General features: G+C 38.2%; 1 long non-coding RNA gene across 1 annotated transcript; it reads right to left on the reverse strand.

The window, feature by feature from the left end:
- Positions 1-10,568: 10,568 nt before the first annotated feature.
- On the reverse strand, positions 10,569-17,645 carry LOC106945145 (uncharacterized). The gene is made up of 4 exons (XR_001424490.1): positions 17,593-17,645; positions 13,105-13,178; positions 12,664-12,712; positions 10,569-12,574 (listed from the first exon to the last, which is right to left on the reverse strand). It is a non-coding gene; the product is annotated as an uncharacterized LOC106945145 (long non-coding RNA).
- Between the last annotated feature and the right edge of the window lie 16 nt (positions 17,646-17,661).

The raw sequence follows: 17,661 nt of genomic DNA on the forward strand, positions 1-17,661 counted from the left end.
CGCCTGTGGCTAGTCTGCTTTCTCGCACTCTCTTTCAGCCCTCAAGTGGCCCACTCTCCAACACCAGCCTTGCTCTTCCCCTTTTCATTCAATAACTAGACAACTTGGGGGGGAAAAAAAAAAAAAAAAAAACATTCACAAGCTGACATGCACGCATACTCGCTCCTCTCTTGATCGGCTGTAGCACAGTAGTAAACGGACTCATGCATATTGACACAAACAGCCGATGATAGGCAGAGAGTGCAACAAATAATGTAATTCTGGATGTTGCAAGAAGCAGCAATGCTCAGTGAGTGACATACTATTGGTCTTGTGTGGCTTGGTATTTTGTTTGTAATTCCATTCTGTTCCTTTTTACTTTCTTCATCCTGACTGTCTTTATATTTTTTCTGCAGAATGTAAAAGGTCACCGTCTCATTGCAACTCTCCTCCATGGAGGTTGGTATTCGCAGAAGTGAGCTGTAGAACAGAGGAGTGAAGTGCACAAGGGAAAAGCAGCTGTGAAAGAACCACGAATGGCTGAGTTTCAAAGACATACTTCCCTCTTCCTGTCATGACAGTTGCATTGTAATTCGAGACGTAGCAATGCCACAGTACATTACCAACTACTGGCCACTTTATTAGGTACAACTCGCCCAATTACATGGCAGCAACTTATTGCATTTGGACGTCTAGCTAAGGTTCAAACTAAGCATCAGAATGGAGAGAAGGAGGGGATTTAACCATGACCGTGAAAATTGAGCAAGTCTTTTTCCAATAAGTATCACAGAAACTTGTGACTTTTCAAGTACAACCATCTCCGAGGTCGACAGAGAGAATGGTGCAAGCCCACTTTTCTACACAAATCCGAAGTTAGATTAAACACATCACAGCACTGAGGTTTTTAGACTTGCTCTATTACCTATTTAGTGGATAACAGGACTTTAAGCCCAGATGCATTTTTGATTGTAATGACTGCATTATTGTTCACTTGTCTTGCAGACATTGTAGATGGGGCCACAGGAGGCAACCTGTCTGCATTTGGTGGTTTGGCCTTGGTGCATGATATAGCACCCTAATGCAGATGGCCTCACAGATGGTTGATATTTATACCACAGGGCCTTGAAAAGTCACCAGTGTGGAAACTGCTCTTTCCCCCCACCGATTAGTTTCACATCACTGAGAGCAAAGCCATATCAGCACAGTTACTTTGCAGTGGACTGAAAAGCCTGTTTCAAGCAATGGAAATCATTACTAAGGCCAAACTGAAAGTACATCATTGTGTTTGAAAAAAATATCCTTTGCTTATTCTAGACTTGAAAACAGTAATAATGTATCAGAGCTCTGCCACCTCTTTTGTGCATGAAAATGTAATCCTCCAAAGTGCAGTTGCGTACGATTTAAAAGAAAAAAAAAAATCTGCCGCGACACCGCTTGCATTTTAGCTGACGACACATCTGACCTGTCTACTGTAGGTGGATTTGAAATCTAAATTAGAGAAACTAGTTGCACCTCAAACCTTTGGACAGAGACAAACTGCTTCACAGAGACGGTTTGTTCTATCCTGAGCATTTGTAACTCCCTTATCATGGCATCACAGAGATGTGTTAAGGTTTTTGTCGAAGCACAGACAACACCCTGCAAACACACAAGTGCGATGAGATGTCTCGACTTGAGGGAATAAAAGAGGCAGGTAGTTAAAAGGATTCTTGGTAACAATGTGGATGAGAAGGAAAAAAAAATCTCTTGTTTAGGCATCTCTATTTTTAGCAACCAATGTGATGCTGCTCCGTTAGTGCTTCACGCCTCGCAGATCCTTTATAATTTAATGAGGGAGATTACAGCCTGCTGAGATGTATGGCGAACATCTCAAGGCGGCGCTGGTCAGCTTATTGATCCCTGTGTGGGTCAGTAAGGGCGTATCCCCTCTATGCTCTCTGACTCTGCCGCAAGAACAAATTGTCACCCATTTTTTAAGTCAGTAAAATAAATTACTTGTTCTATATTCTTTTATTCTCTTTTCAAAGAACTCTCTGGTCAGAGAAGACAAAGTAAAGATAAGAATAATTATTCTCCAGCAGTTTGCTAGTATATTTGTGTGCAGAGAGACAGCCATTTGCCTACAGTTTCTTTGCTGTTTTTTTTTCTTTTCATTTTGCTGTGTTCAATACATTTCTATTCTGGTGCTCCAAGGCAATGGGTGTCTAGAAACCAACCAATGAAAGCATAAGAACAAGAAAAACGTAAAAACTTCCTCTTCCTCACATCTCTGTCTCCTCCCTCCTCTCTATCTGCATGTATCTGCTGCACACACATAAAAAGGCTCCATTAGCCAAATGGATTCTCTTGCTTGAATAATGAAAACGTAACACTCCCAATAATGCTTTGAATGTGCATGTGCTACTGTTCTGCTGGGAAAGGTGGTGCATCAGGTTAAGGTGTTCTTACGCATGTCTGTCCTTGGTGGCTTACTGTAACATAACATTTTAGCTACAGCTGAGTTATATGGATATTTCTCTGAATTTGTATTTTTAATTCATTAAAAAACTTTAAGAAACAGACATCCTGCTTAGAGTACCGTTATGATCCTTGGGGCTTTCTCATTCAAGCCTGGATCTAGATCTAAGGAGGCTAATGGACAAATCTGAGGAAGTAGTGCCCACTCTGATCTATATATACTGCTCAAAAAAATACAGGGAACATTTCACTTTAATTTTGTGTGTGGCTCCAAATCCAGGCCTCCATTGGTTAATAAATTTGATTTCCATTGATGATTTTTGTGTGATTTTGTTGTCAGCACATTCAACTTTGTGCAGAACAAAGTATTCAATGAGAATATTTCATTCATTCAGACCTAGGATGTGTTATTTGAGTGTTCCCTTTATTTTTTTGAGCAGTGTATATATTTTTTGTTTGTTCTGTTTTTTTGTTTTTTGATGAATTGCAGATCAGGACTGTGGGTATTATTTGGTTGTCAAAGCAACATTTTGAGGATCTAAGCAATCTAATGTGGTCGCAATTCCCTCAATGGAAAAGACAAAGTCTAAGGATTCTGGGGAAGGCAAATCTACAACCATGGCAGAAATCACAGACATATGGAAAAAGCCTCCGAGTAGCCTGGTTTCAGGAGTGGATTATATTTGTCTCAAGATGCCAAAGGCTCTAGAAATTATAGGCACTATGTGTCTCTCAAAGCTTTGTGTATCACAAAGTATTCAAGTCATCCTGTAGCCTGCAGAAACTCATCCTTTTGTCCATGATATTTCTTCATGACAAACCTTTAAAAAGAAATGATTGCATGAATTCTTAACTTATGGTTTGTCTTTAAAAAAAACTGTTTACTCGCTATAATGGTGGAAAAACATATTTCATACCACTTTTTATCCTTTGCCAGAGCCCAACCAGTTCAAAATGTGATATTCTGCCTCAATTTGTGGTTATTTGGGAACACAAAGAAGATGGGGACAGGATATATAAAAAAAAACATTTTCCATGCTCTAATTAAAGGCAAGGCATGCAAATGAAAAGCATCAGGAAGCAGAGTTTTCCTTCACTTCAATTAACAGGTATATATAAAAGTTCAAGAAGGCTAATTTAATGCAAGAATTCATCAAGCAGCATGTGAATTAATGACTGATTAAACCAAACACTTTCCTTGTTGTGGTTTGTTTGAAACAGTTAAGATTCGTGGCTGTTTAATTCAAATCACATAATTCCATGTTTTTTTTTTAAAAAAAGAGAAGCGTTTTAGTGCTTGAGTCAAGGGAAAAGAGATCAATCACATTGCAAAATAATTTCCACATCGTTGCATTTAGCATTATAATTTATCTTCCTCAACACTGACATTTTCCACACCAGGAGATATATTAAAATGCTGCATCTCGCCTGTCCCTGTAAATGTTCCAAAAAGAAAAATCAGCGACATCTTTTTAGTAAGAGAAAGCTATGAGAGCTCATTTACAACAGTAAGGGCATGGATGCACAGCAGCCTGCTACGATCAAGGTGTCATTTGCAACCTTAGAGTGTGGCAGGTCAATCGGTTATCTACGCTGCCTTGGAAAACGTATATATTTACCACATACAGTTTTTTTAAATTTTGCAATTTCCAACATATTTTGTGTGTACTCCTTTGTGAATCTGCAAAAAGTAGAGCAAATCTTACTATTTTAAATTTCTAAGTGGGATTTAATTTGTATTAAGGTCAGGGTTCTCCCTTACCAAGTTAATGGCTCGTAATAATACCTATTGGTGATTTTACAGCTGAAAGTCTTTTGGCCGATACATCTTTCAGCTTTGTACATGTAGAAAATGAAATTTTTGTTATTCTTATTCAAAGTAACAAAGAGGCATTAGTAAACTCGTTTCTCTCATCAGGTGTTTTCCTCCTGGGGGGGGGAAGGGAGGAGAAATCACCTAATTATTTAGATTGTAATGTAGTTTATTACATAGTTTTTCAGTGCTTGTGGTGCTGATTTTTACCACAACTACAGTAAAAATGTAGATTGACATGTTGCTGGTCTCACCTTTGGATCTCAGCTGTTCCTTCAGCAACTTAACTTCTGTGGCCACAATTGACTGACTTAATATGCAAGATAAAAACTACAGCCTTAATCATTATCGAGGCATTTGAGGTCCCTTTGTAGGAAGGGTCGGATCCCACTTCCAGCAATGCTAATTCTCTGATTAGTCTGTAATTTAAACCTAAATTGAAAGCCCTGTTTGTCATTGATCGCTTTGCCTCTTCAGCTTTGCAAACACAGGACTGAAAGCTTGCGAACCCATTTTGGTTTGGCAAATAAACAAGGCTTGATTGGAGAATAAGTGAGTGGAGGAGGGGTGCCAGGATAGTGCAGATTGCTTGATTTGCCTAATTTAGAAGCTCCCGCGTTCCTTGTCCAGTGTAAGCAACCACGGTAACTGTCCCCTGTTCGTGGTGTTCGATAACGTGGTTGCCATCTTGGTCGCAGGGAATGAGTAATGTGAGCCGTATGGTGGTAAAAAGCCAGCGTAAATCAATAGACTCTTTGATTCAAACTGTATGTCAGGCAGTAGTGTAGCTGGAGGCATCCATCCTCAGTGTGTCTCCATTCATCACTGGAGGGAATGACCAAGCTGTTGAACACTTTCAGAGTAACAGCAAGGAGAACGTTTACCAATCACCCCGAGTCTAACCAAGTATATTCCGACCACAGTGGAACCAATTACTTAAGTGGTGCTATCTGCAATAAAGCTGCACTCAACAGAAACCGAAGCACAAAAAGACAGCACAGCACAGCACCTTGTCGTGAAGGACAACAAGGAATGCAGGCACCACAGATGTGTGCGTTAAACGGTAATGTTTTCTTTGGTGATGAAAGAAAGAAAGAATTGTTTGGTTTAAATAGAGAAAGCTGCTTCTTCACCACCTTACACCCAAAAGAAGCTGCAGAACAGCATTTATGCTCATGTTAATAGAGTCATTGTTTTCTTCCTTTTGTTACTCAAGTCCGAGTTTGGATCACACAATACATGAAAATTGATCGTGATTAAATTATGCTGTAGTTTGAAATGTTCTTCAACTCTCAAACACACACTAGGTTAGGGTTAGTTGCTCAATATTAAAGCTAGACTTGTAAGTTTGCTTTATTGATTGGTCTTTAATAAATAGATTTATCATTTTCAGTTTTTGTGATTAATCTTTCATGGCTAACTGCATCTTGGCATGGGCACGTTTTAGTTCTTGAACGGATGAGATGAAAGGCTGAGTTAATTTAATTGTTTTGTTTTTATATAGGCATTTCAAGTGGGCTGCACAGTAGCGCAGTTGGTAGCACTGTTACCTCGCTGCTAAAAAGGTCAGGGCTCATTTCTCGGCCTGAGGTCTTTCTGCATGGAGTTTGCATGTTCCCCCTGTGCATGCGTGGGTTCCCTCTGGGAACTCCGGCTTCCTCCCACAGTCCAAAAACATGACTGTCAGGTTAATTGGTCTCTCTAAATCCTCCTTAGGTGTGAATGTGAGGCTGTTTGTTCCGTCTCTGGCCAGCTGGACACCGAAGATCCTGTAAGATAATGGATGGAGGGTATTTCATGCGTTTGTTTTGTTCTTTTGTTTTCTTAGTCCGTCTTTTGTCCACTATTCTATGTACTTCCCGTTTTCGATGCAACATGTTGCCAAGATGCTTTTCACTTGTCATCTTTAGTCATGTTAGTCATATGTAGCTGAATTCCATGTTCACCTTGTGTTTAGCTTTTTCTGACCGATCCTCCTCAGTTAATGCTCAGCCACACCATTTACTGAATCAGACACACCTATTTTCTCTCCAAGTACTTTGTGTAGCTTCATGTATTCAGGATGATTTATTCATTCTTTTTCTTCTGTCAGACTGCCCCGGGGCAAGGCTGCCATGCACCAATGCCACCGGGCCCTCTGACCAGCAGCAGCAGCAGCAGCTGAGGCAGGTGAAGTGTCTTGTCATTGTGCACAAGGACACAACAACAGAGGCAGGTTGAACCAGCAACCTATCAATTGCAAGGCGAACTCTCCTACCACTGTTGCCAACATTGTCACAGAGAAATAAATGTGTGCAATTTTACTGCCTTTGTAAATAGGTGGAAGAAAGAAAAAAAAAAAAAAACTTCTACGTATGGATAGAATATAGAAAATAGTTCAAAAGCCAGTCTTGCATAAATAAATAGCCTAGACAGCATGAGAAAGGAATGAGTGGTCATACTTTCTTAATCCGTCATAAAAATGGCATTAAACAAAAATAAAGCAGTGTTCAATTTGCTCTTAAGGTTCCCTAGATCATCCCAGGGAACCTCAAGAGCAAATGGAACACTTCTTCAAGTCATGAAGAAAAATGCAAATCAAAAGCATTTGCTTTTCCATGCTCCTAGCTGAAGACTAATATGAAGTAAAAGGCAATTTTCCAGAGCAACTGTGGGCTGAGGACTGACTGACATAGACCAGTGATGCACAATTATTTATGTGACAAGGACTACTAAGAAATGGAATAAAACAGAAAACAGCACAAAGTTGTGGCACTTCTATTGCCCACTGCAGACTATGGGCTTTTCAACATTCAGAGTACAAAACTACCGATTATGCAGAAAGGTTGTTTTATAACCATCTGTGGGAAAGGATTTACACACAAATCAATCATTCAATCTCTTTGTTCAATTAGCTGTCCAAACTGGATTTTGGTGCTGAGTGAATCCAGCTGGAGGATCCTTCACCCCCACACATATATATTATATATACATATATATATTTTTTTAGAAACAATCCACTAAAAACAGCTGTTGAACAATAATTTTGAGTAAATTAAATACATTCTCTATACGTTTGAGGTACTGCTATGTTGATTTTAATTCTTTTCTTCTTAACTGAAGAGTTTAATAATAAGTCCTACTAATTCTGTGCTGATGGTAGTCCCTCTGTGCACAAGTCACATCTCAGATTGAACAAGACAATGATGAAAGAAGTTAGTTAGAAGACTAATATTAACCAAGGAGGAGAGGTTATTTTTCTAACGGGAAGTCTTGCTCGCTTACATTCGGTCAGAGGGGGAGTTCAGTCTTGCATGTGTGGTTTGCAGTAGGTAATGAATATGATAATGGAGGTTTGGCCGGCCTCGCATGTGAGGAATATTTGATTCAGGCAAAGTGGAACAAGCTGTGGAAACTATCACGCTTCAGTTAATGAAAAGGCTCTGGAGACACAGACACAATCGAATGCTGCTTCAGGTCCCAGAGTCCTCTGGGGAAACTTGTAGCTTGTGCTAAAGAAAGACATCTTTCAGCAAGATGGTCTGACAATGCACAGACCTATCACAGTACTTCCAGGTTAATTCAAGCCAGAAAATTACAGCGATTATCTGAAAAAAAAATTGAAGCACACAAGGTCAAAAATATGACAGCAGAGAAGCAGAAAAAGAAAGAAAGAAAGAAAAAAAAAACAGATCCAGCTATGTTTAGACTGTGAAACCAAATAAAATAAGAAAGAAGTGGCCCACCAAAATAGAAAAACAGTTGTTTCAAAGTAATTTTCTCCTAGTTTTCAAAAAAAACTACCATAACATTAAGCTTCAGTGCGTCTCAGAAATGGCAGTTTGGATATTGAAATGCTACATTTCAGTTAAGGATGTTTATGTTGCAAAAGTAAATTACTAGCTACTTGTAAGCTTACAAGCCAACGCCAATTTTCTGTCTAAACACTAAAGGAACATGTTCACAAACAGAGGTTGTCCAGATCCAAGTGCCACTAGTTTTAGGAGAAATAAATTGCCAGTAGTGCTACAGCTGAGAGCTTCAACTTTCACTGGGTTTTTGAGCCATGAAAACATACTGCATCTTGAAGTGTTTGATTTCTTAGAAACCCCAGACATACCAGCTTCAGAAATGTAACTCTGTAAGAACAGTTGTAAGTTATAAAACTAGTTACCCTCCATGCCAGCGTTTCCCAAAGCATTAATAGAAAATTATTCCATCCAATTGTTCTTGACCGGGGCAAAACTCTGAAATGAAAAGCTCATCGGTACCAACGAATAAATAGGAATATAAAACATATAGGCTTTATGTTGTCTACAAAAACTTAACCAAAAGAAAAAGAAAATCTGGAAGTATATTGTCAACTTTCAATTCATCACGAGTATCCATTTGTAGCATTACTTTTCAGCTCAACATGCAGGCTTCTTTGCATGAAAGCCATGAAATTGCAGTCCTGTGCAACAAAGCTCAGCAGAGATGAGGCGGTACAGTATCTTGCATCAACCCTTGAGATTAGAGGTTTTATGAGCTTAAAGCTGCTGGTTACTTACTGGTGAAATACAGCTTGTGACACTTTCTCAGATGTAATGAAGTCAGACACTGAACTGGGGTTTTATAAGAAACAAATTACAACCTAGCATGCAGCTTTCACTTTGCTTTAGTCTGGAAGGCCACCCACTAAATATCACCTACCTCATTATTGTGCTGTCCCGCAGTTAAGGGTTGTTAAACAAGAAAAAAAAAAAAAAAAAAAAATCTATTCTGAATTTATTTCTAACAAGGACACACAGTGGGAACAAAAGAAATACCCCATAATGTATTCAACCTGCATTTCAGGATGTGTATTTTGATCCACCAGAACATACTGGGTTTTGTTGTAGGTTACACGATGTTCAATAAATCCCATAATCAGTAAAGGAGGCGTCAGGCCTAATGCTGCTGTCTCTGGACAAAATTGTGTCAGTCAGTTAAACGCGTTGTACACAACTCTACATACAGTTAAACTAGGTATTTTCTGAACACTACAAGTCCCTGGGGAATAGTTACCATTTATGCATGACTGGACCACACAGGGTCAGTAGCTGCTCTCAAGGTGGATAAACATGACTGCATGTATTACTTGCAACACAAATGCGCAGTAAACAAGCTTTAAAAAAGGAACTAGTAAATTAAAAGCAAAATGCATTTCATCTTCACTTCAGTGTGTTCATTTGCACCTCAGTCCTATTTGATCACTCTCCAACACTGTGAACACTGGCTGCTGTTTCAAGTTGTGCACAATGACTCACATAGCGCTGACTGATTTGTGGCCTTTCAAAATGAATGTGCTAGGCCGGTGCCAGCCGCACAGCCTCTACGTCTTCTCATTCTGTCACTACCTCTCTCATTTTCCATATACACTCTTTCATAACCGGTGTTTGCTCTTTTCTCTCCTCTGCCTCTGTAAGCGAGTACATTTACTGCCGTTTAAAGCCCAGGGTGATTTTACAGACCTTGGATTTTACACCATGTCAGTATTTCCCAACCCTGGTCCTCAAGGAACAGTGCCCTGCGTGTTTTAGGAGTTTCCTTCCCAGCTGTTTTCAATTGATGGCTGATTTGAAGGTGTTTGCTGAACAGCAATCAGGTGAATCAGGCGTATCAAAGCGGGGACAGATTGAAAACATGCAGGGAAGAGTGCCTTCAGGACCAGGGATGGGAAACACTGTCATATATAATGTCCATTTCTTGCAAAAAAAAAAAAAAAAAATTTCCAAAAAAAAGTTTTTTTTATAACCTGATGTAGGCCTGCCAAAATACAAACATAGCCTTAATTAATGCTTTCGCTGACATCAAATGTAACATGGTAGTAATGTTTTCTGCAACACTCGTACATTCTGCAAGAAGCAGTCTTGGCACGACACGTACAGACCTGGCCACATTTATTGCTACCCCTTGTAAAGCTGTACTTAAAGCTTCAAAATGAGTTCATCTTTAGCTACTGTAGCACAGTCTAACACTGGAAATTTCCAGGGGCAAAATTGTTTTTAATTTGGGTGTAAATATTCCCATTTATTACAATTTTTAAACTATAATATTTACCAAGCAGAATCAGGGACACAATTCCTCTTGATCTTTTTTAAAAGAAAAAAAAAAAAAAAAACGGAAAAAAAAAAAAACGGCAATACAACAGTACTTAGGCTTTCTTAAAAACATTTCACTAATTTGGCGCTTCACTGTTTGTACCATCTGTCTATGCCATCCCTTGGTCTTTTCAAAATTTTGCTTTAGATCAGTTCTTCCTTTTCTGCAGGATTTAGATCTGGAAATAAAGAAGAAAAGGATGAGGAATTATGCGCTTGCATCAAATTGACAGTTTATTTGTTGTTTTTTTACACATCTTTACCAAGAGTTCTAACAAATATGACTTGAACTACAACATCAACACTACATTTACACACACCATTCTTTTATGCATGCAAATTACATCAGATTGATTTTAAGACACACATCACATCTAAGTTTTTCCTAATTGCAGTAGGTTTTCCAAAACCACATATATATCCTTCATAAAACATTCCTTCTTCCTCCTTCTGACACGGTACCGGTGCTTGGTTGCAGTCGTAACAATAATGGTTCCCATGGCATTAGCGATGGTTGAGTATTACAGACAATATGTTTTACATTTTTGACTTTACTTCATGTGAGTGGTTCAGCAGAGAGCAGGTTTTTTACTTTATTGCTGTTAAAAACACTGACATAGCTTCAGTTCAAACCACTTTACTTTACCCCATTTGTAAAGATAGGCTGAAATGCTATTTTATAATATTTGACGTCGCATTATAAATTTTCACATTGGAATGAGTGAAACTTGAAGGTCCGCCCTTTAGTTCTTCGTATACAACCCTTTTGTATACTGGGCATTAACCATGACCATTTGTGTGGTACAAAAACACGATGAACCAAAATGGCCATGCCGAAAATCATCAGAACGAATAGATGTATCGTTACAACCGAGCTGCTGCCTCGCTCAAGTCTGGCCCAGTCTGCAGTGAAAAAAGCAACATAATGCTTTGTAATTACACTTTCCACATTGAGCACCAAAAATAACAGTCTGACAAAGGAACAACATTGCATTTTTATTCCCATTTGAAAAGGGAAAATATTCCTCTTTTGTTCTAGAATGACAGCTCACAAATTTGGTATTTTTAGACAAAGATTTAATCACAGAGTCATACTATTCTCCTCTCTGTCTCTTTTCAAAATATGTCCCTGAAACAATGTGATCAAGGCAACTGAGAGATTATAATCTCCATGGGTTCTAAAGTGGTAGATAACAATGCTTTCCAAACATCTAAAGAGAAAAGCCAGAGGAGGGAGAAAATGTAAACTTTTTCTCTGCAATTAACCAGTTCGTTCTCAGTGATTAATTATAAAAGGTATAGGTCAGATGTTTCCACTCTAACTATGTAGTTTCCACTCAAACATTTGCATTTGAGTGTACTTCTACGAGCACACATAAAATGATATCTGCATTTTCTTTGTCTGACAAATCTCAGCTGACACAACGGAGGAGGAGTTCTCCTGCCTGCATAAGCACTACAATGTCAGTGAGGACTAGTATGTATCAATAACTGCAGGATTGGATTTTTGCATAGCGCTTGGAAGAATCTATTTAAACACTTGGCTAGGCGCTTGATTAATTTGTCACTGGCTGAATCAAATTAAAAAGGAAGTTATCTAAAAATAGCAAAGCTATGATGGCTCCGCTGCGTGTCTCAGAATGGCCAACTTTTCTGTTTTCATGTGAGGTGGAAGAGCCTGACACCTTGTGATTTATCAGCCTTCAAAGTATGGAAGTGGGCAGGGCATGGAGGTGAAAGAGGGGGCGCTGATACCCAGCCAGCACTCGGTATAATTCCCAGTGGTGAAAAAGAGCATGCTGCATGCATAGATATAAAAAGAAAAAAAAAGGAGGGAATAAAAGAATCAAGGCCAGCTGTTAAAAATAGCTCTCTTCCCTGACATTTTCTATACCTTAAAGCAGTTTTCCTACTAATAATATCAAATATACACACATAGTTTGGCTCGGGGCCACAAAAGAGTGGGGACGGGCAGAGAAGCATACCCAGGGGATAGACGCACTGTGTTACGGTAATGCTTTTGGAAGACGAGCTTCCTCCTCGGGACATACTACTCGGTCTCCTAGCCACGTTTAATGAGCTCAAACAGACAAAAACAAAGTACATGGAAAGAAATCTGAAGGCACAGACGTCAAGGTGATGCATCTCCGTTTTGTCTGGAACAAATGATAATCACTTTCAGCTGTGCCACTAAACACACCTTCAGGAAGAATTCACCGTCAGCCTAGCCAAATTATGGAGGAGATTAAACATTTGAAAATTAATCAATCAGATCATTGATGTGTAATTACCAAAAGCAATGACTATTCCGACCTCATCAAAATGTCTCTTCAGTAGCAGAAGTAGGATTATGTTTAGAAAACTGAAATTATATAGGCCAACAAATGGGTGAGGTTTTCTTCAAAATGCTTAAGTTACTAATAATTTTACATAAAAAAATGTGTTCATTATTATTTTTGGATGAAATCAAGCAGTCAAGAAACTAGTTAGCGTGCAGAAAAGATGGAGATTGGATTGGATTATTTTATCTATTCTAAATTCCAGGTGCCAATAATCGACTGGCACAAGACGAGCAACTATTCATCCACACATTGAAACTTGATTAAGATTAAAATGAAAATTAATGCCCATTTCTAGGACTTATGGATGGAAAACACAAAAAAACCAAAGCTCACAAATTTCATATGGAATGGACTCGGTCACAGCAAACCAAAAAGTTTGCTGTGAAGCAATAAGTGATAACCACCTATTCACTGTGTGGCTCAACAATGTGTCAAAAGGTGACATAAATCCTCTTTCACTTCCTGAGAAGTGACGTCAAACAGCTCCTGAAACTCATTAAAGGGAAAATAAGCAGCCAGTTAAATTTGATTTTATAAGTACAAAAGCAATGATGTTTGAAATTAAAAGATTTGACAGTCTAAATTTGAATCACAATGTAGTAGGGATGTTGATGTTAGCAACCCAGTGGTAAGAGTTTTCTCCATGAGTGCCTCTGTGAGAATATCTGCAAACCCCTGAAGCAGGAACCATTTACATACAAAATGGCATTAACCTGCCACCTCAAGCAGGTGTGAACAAACCTCATAGTTAAACGTGCTACATAATGAATGATCTCACAGTGTAAATTAGAGATCATTCTGAGGGCATATTGTTATAACGCAGACAGAAAAAGGAAGTGACATGGCAAATGTATAATGAAAAAAAAAACTTAATGCCAGAGGGGGAAATTTTCATAATGGGTGTCCCACAGAGGACAGTCAGTCTCAAAGACAGAACTGTTGAGGCCAGCAATGGTTTTACTGATTCAAAATGGTTCTTTTTCTGATTCTCACTAGGAAGGTTATTTGAGTTCTTACCACCAAAGGTAGGATTTAGCCTTATAAGCTAGAGGGTGAATTCTCCCAGAGGAACTCAGGGCCCATGCTCCCATCTTGTGAATCATTTTGTGTGTCTTTTTGTCATCTGTGAGATGTTTACCTTCCTGGCCAGAAAGTGGGATATTTTAGTCAGATGTTTGGAGGTGTGAATGGTTATCGAAGTGCCCCAGGAGAACAGTTGAGGCGTCACAAAGGGTGTTGTGGATGCACCTAAAATTCTGGCTGTCCATGTAGATTTTGTCATTTCTACTCCAGTTCTGACCAACATTGCTATTTGGATGTGTTGGACTAAATTTCCTCCCAAGATTGGTGTCTTCGGGGTACTTTAAATTACCAGGCCGTAGTGATTGTGTAAAACATAGCTACAGCGAAAGGAAGCAGTTAAAAGTCTCACTCTACCACACACATCTGTGAACTCACGTAGTTTAACATTACCACAGCATTGAAAGTAAGGATTTGGTTCAGATGATAACAATAATGAGTTATTGCTGCAGATAACTGCTGTGTATGTAAACATCCAGGGGGCTTATTGGAGAGAGTGATTACTTTCCATAAACATCTCAAATGTTTTCTAATGATAAAGGACACAACTAAATATCAATATATATATACATTTTTTTTAACCTGATGAATTTTCTTCCCCACAGACAGCCTTCAATTGCCTTGATGCTCTTGCTGCTGACTTATTGCAATGAATTTGTTTTTCCATTGCCATTAACTGTGTGTCATTGTCCCTCAGTCTTGAATTATTCTTTCCCTTAAAACATTTTAATTATTTTACAATGACAGAGCAAACAGTTGGGTTAGAAAGCAAGAGCGCTCAAACTCAAACCTATAAGTGTTTCCCATTGGCAGCTACACATCTACTTGACATATTCCTGGTAGAAACATATTTTTTTCCCCAAAAAAAGATGTTTGAGACATAAAAGGATATTTTTGTCTCTCAAATCTGCTAAAGTATATTTTGTTTGTTAATGATTTAACATTTGGAAACAATGGAAAATTACCTGGAGTTAATTAAACAATGGCTTAACAAGAACAAATTATGTATTCAGAATGAAAACAAAAGAACAATGCAATATATTTGTAACCACAGGAAAAAAAAAAGTTAAACTGGGACCCACTCTCCCACCTTATGAATGATTTTGATGTTTTTTGTCATCTATAAGTCGTTTGCTTTCCTGACTAGAATGTGGGATGTTTTAGACACGTTTGAAGGTGCGAATGGTTATTGAAGTGTCCCATGATAGTCGAGGCTTCACAAAGGGTGTTAGTAGAAAGGGCTGCCTCAGGTATCACCTAAGAGTTGGTTTTACCTATTGTTCCCTTCACTCCATTTTTCACACCATCTGTTTTGTCTGCTTAAACTTTGTGCGACCCAGAGGTGACTGAGTGTATCAGATTTTTTGGGGTAAAAGTGAAATCTTAAGTTTTGATGTCAAGGCTTAATATGTTAAACTGTAAATCCCACAAAGTCATTTTTTTTTTTTTATCACCAAACAAAACCATATGTGTTAAACCTTACTGTGAATTGGCAAATCCATTACTTATACAACTGCAATGTCGAGATTAAGTAGACCTTAAAATACTTCTAATCATATACTAAGCAAAGAATAATCAGATCCCAAAACATGTCTAGGAGCACTTCAAAGAGAGAGAAAATAAATGTGATTTTAGTTCAGGTTTTAATATACCCCTGCTTCAGACAAATTCAAAACTTGATTGTGGATCTGTTACAGATGTTCAGCTCTGGAGCTCTTGTTCTAAAAACATAATGTGTTTTACTTTGACGTTCATGTTAGCTCCATATTTCATCAACAAAAGGCCGAAATGTTGACAAGGAGTCTAATATTTTACTTTCCTTGAATGGTAACAGTCAGGTGTGATTTTCAAGCTAGGCACCACAAGCTTCAGCTTCATCCTACACTCTTTTGGTTTTCATTTGTTGATTCATTTATATTTTTTAGATTTTTTAGAACCAAGTACATTTTTAAGCCAAATTAAGATTACAATAGATGTTCTGAATGTCCAAACCTGATGCAATATGAAGAAGTGTTACAGATTAATTGATTCAAAATGTGAATAATTATGTCTGCAGCAGACCCAGTTTGATATTAAGTCCACTTTATTAAGTCTAATACTTAAATAAAAAACACATTTGCCTAACATCTGATCACAGCAGTAAGCAAACTGACAACTTAGTGCAAAGCTACTGTATATGCAACTTTCTACACCCAAATGAGTCGGTGTTTGGAATATTTTCACTTTAAATTGTCTATGATAAGTCTGCAAAGACTTAACTGAGGCTTTTAAAATCCCAATGGCAGTGTCGTAATCCAGTAAATTCGGGAACCTAATTGGATTTGAGAAAAGACCCAAAATAGTAGCAGAATATTAAATACTAGCTCAGTCAAACTCTGTAATGGAAAAGGGGTCAAGTAGAAAAGCCATCAGCGACACCCACGCTTACAGCAGCCGTATCGTAATTTAGTCCCATGCCAAAATGTGGTCAGTCACCAGAGCCAAACACTAATGACAAAGTTAAACTGCAGAACAAATATGAGGAGAGCTTCTCAACGCTTAAATATAGATGCTGAGGACTGTAACATAGATCCTGGAAACTAATTAAAGTCCATCTGTGTTATACACAGTGCTGCGCCAGCATCTTTCTGTACTTTCTCTTGTGTATTTGAACAGTTTTACGGTGAGGATACAGCATCTTCAGGCAGTAGGTGTCTTAATCACATCACAATAGATGTAACCAAAGCCAGACATAGCATCTCCTCAGTGTACGTGTTCCTGAAATAACTGGCATCAGAGAAGAAATTATAGAGAAAAAAGACAGAAATAGTACCAAGGAAGTACAGCAGCCCTCCAAGCTGTCCTTTTTAAAAATGCAAATCAAGCCTTGTTGAATTTATTGTGGCTCAGAAGCTGGCTAAAGGGACTGATGCTTAAAAATAACACCTTGTGAGTCGTGACCCACATTTGGCTCAAAAATAACTCCCTGGAAGACCAGAAACCAACAGTGGGACATGGGAGACAGAAACCAAATCTAATTAGCATGTCAGTCACACTTTTAGATGCCGCCAACATTATTTATTGATAACGTTTTTGCAGAAACAAAAATACACAAGCTAGGAAGAATAAGGAAACATCCAACGGTCGCCAATTTATGGCACTGTGAACACTGCAAATATGCTTTAAAAATAACAAAGTATACACACCCCTGTAAAAATGCCAGGTATAAAAACAAAACATATATGCCCAATTTAAAACCACTTCAGAACTTTGTGCAAATGTAATGTGAGATGTATCCTGTGCAGTGAAAAATAAGCAAATGTATTGTAAGAATTAAAAAAAATAATAAAAGATCCAATAACTTGTTTTCATCTGTATGACCACACAAACGCCTTTGATTTAGTGTTAGTATTCAGGTATTTTTTAAATTCCATATCCACCATCAATTATAAATGAGAAGCTTTCTTGATTAGAATAAAGTTCAGATGTTCTATTAGGATTTTCCTGATATATGTTCATTTAAGACCTTGAAGCTACAGTTGGTAGAGAACTCACACAATGTCACTACAAAAGGTATTAGTTATAAGTGCCACAGAATTACTTACATGTGCTGCTATTGTAAAAGTGGTCATCAAAGATTAGAGAAAATATGGGACAAAAGGGACAAGACAAAGACGAGACATTTTATACAACTGATGGAAAACAATGTGCTCACATTGTTCAGAGATGACTGCATTATTGCTGCAGTTTACATCTATGTATATGTACACTTCTGAACCATTATTGTTTACTTTGTTTCAAGGTACATTCATGGTAAATTATGTCTTTTTTTTTTACTCACCATTGTTTGTCCATTTCAGATGTTACAACCAGAGCGTGGGAGGGGCCAGCTGAGCATTTCCTGCTTAAA

The sequence above is a fragment of the Poecilia latipinna genome, unplaced genomic scaffold (assembly GCF_001443285.1).
Source record: "Poecilia latipinna isolate Pla-1442-1.1 unplaced genomic scaffold, P_latipinna-1.0 Scaffold129, whole genome shotgun sequence".
NCBI classification, from domain to species: Eukaryota; Metazoa; Chordata; class Actinopteri; order Cyprinodontiformes; family Poeciliidae; genus Poecilia; species Poecilia latipinna.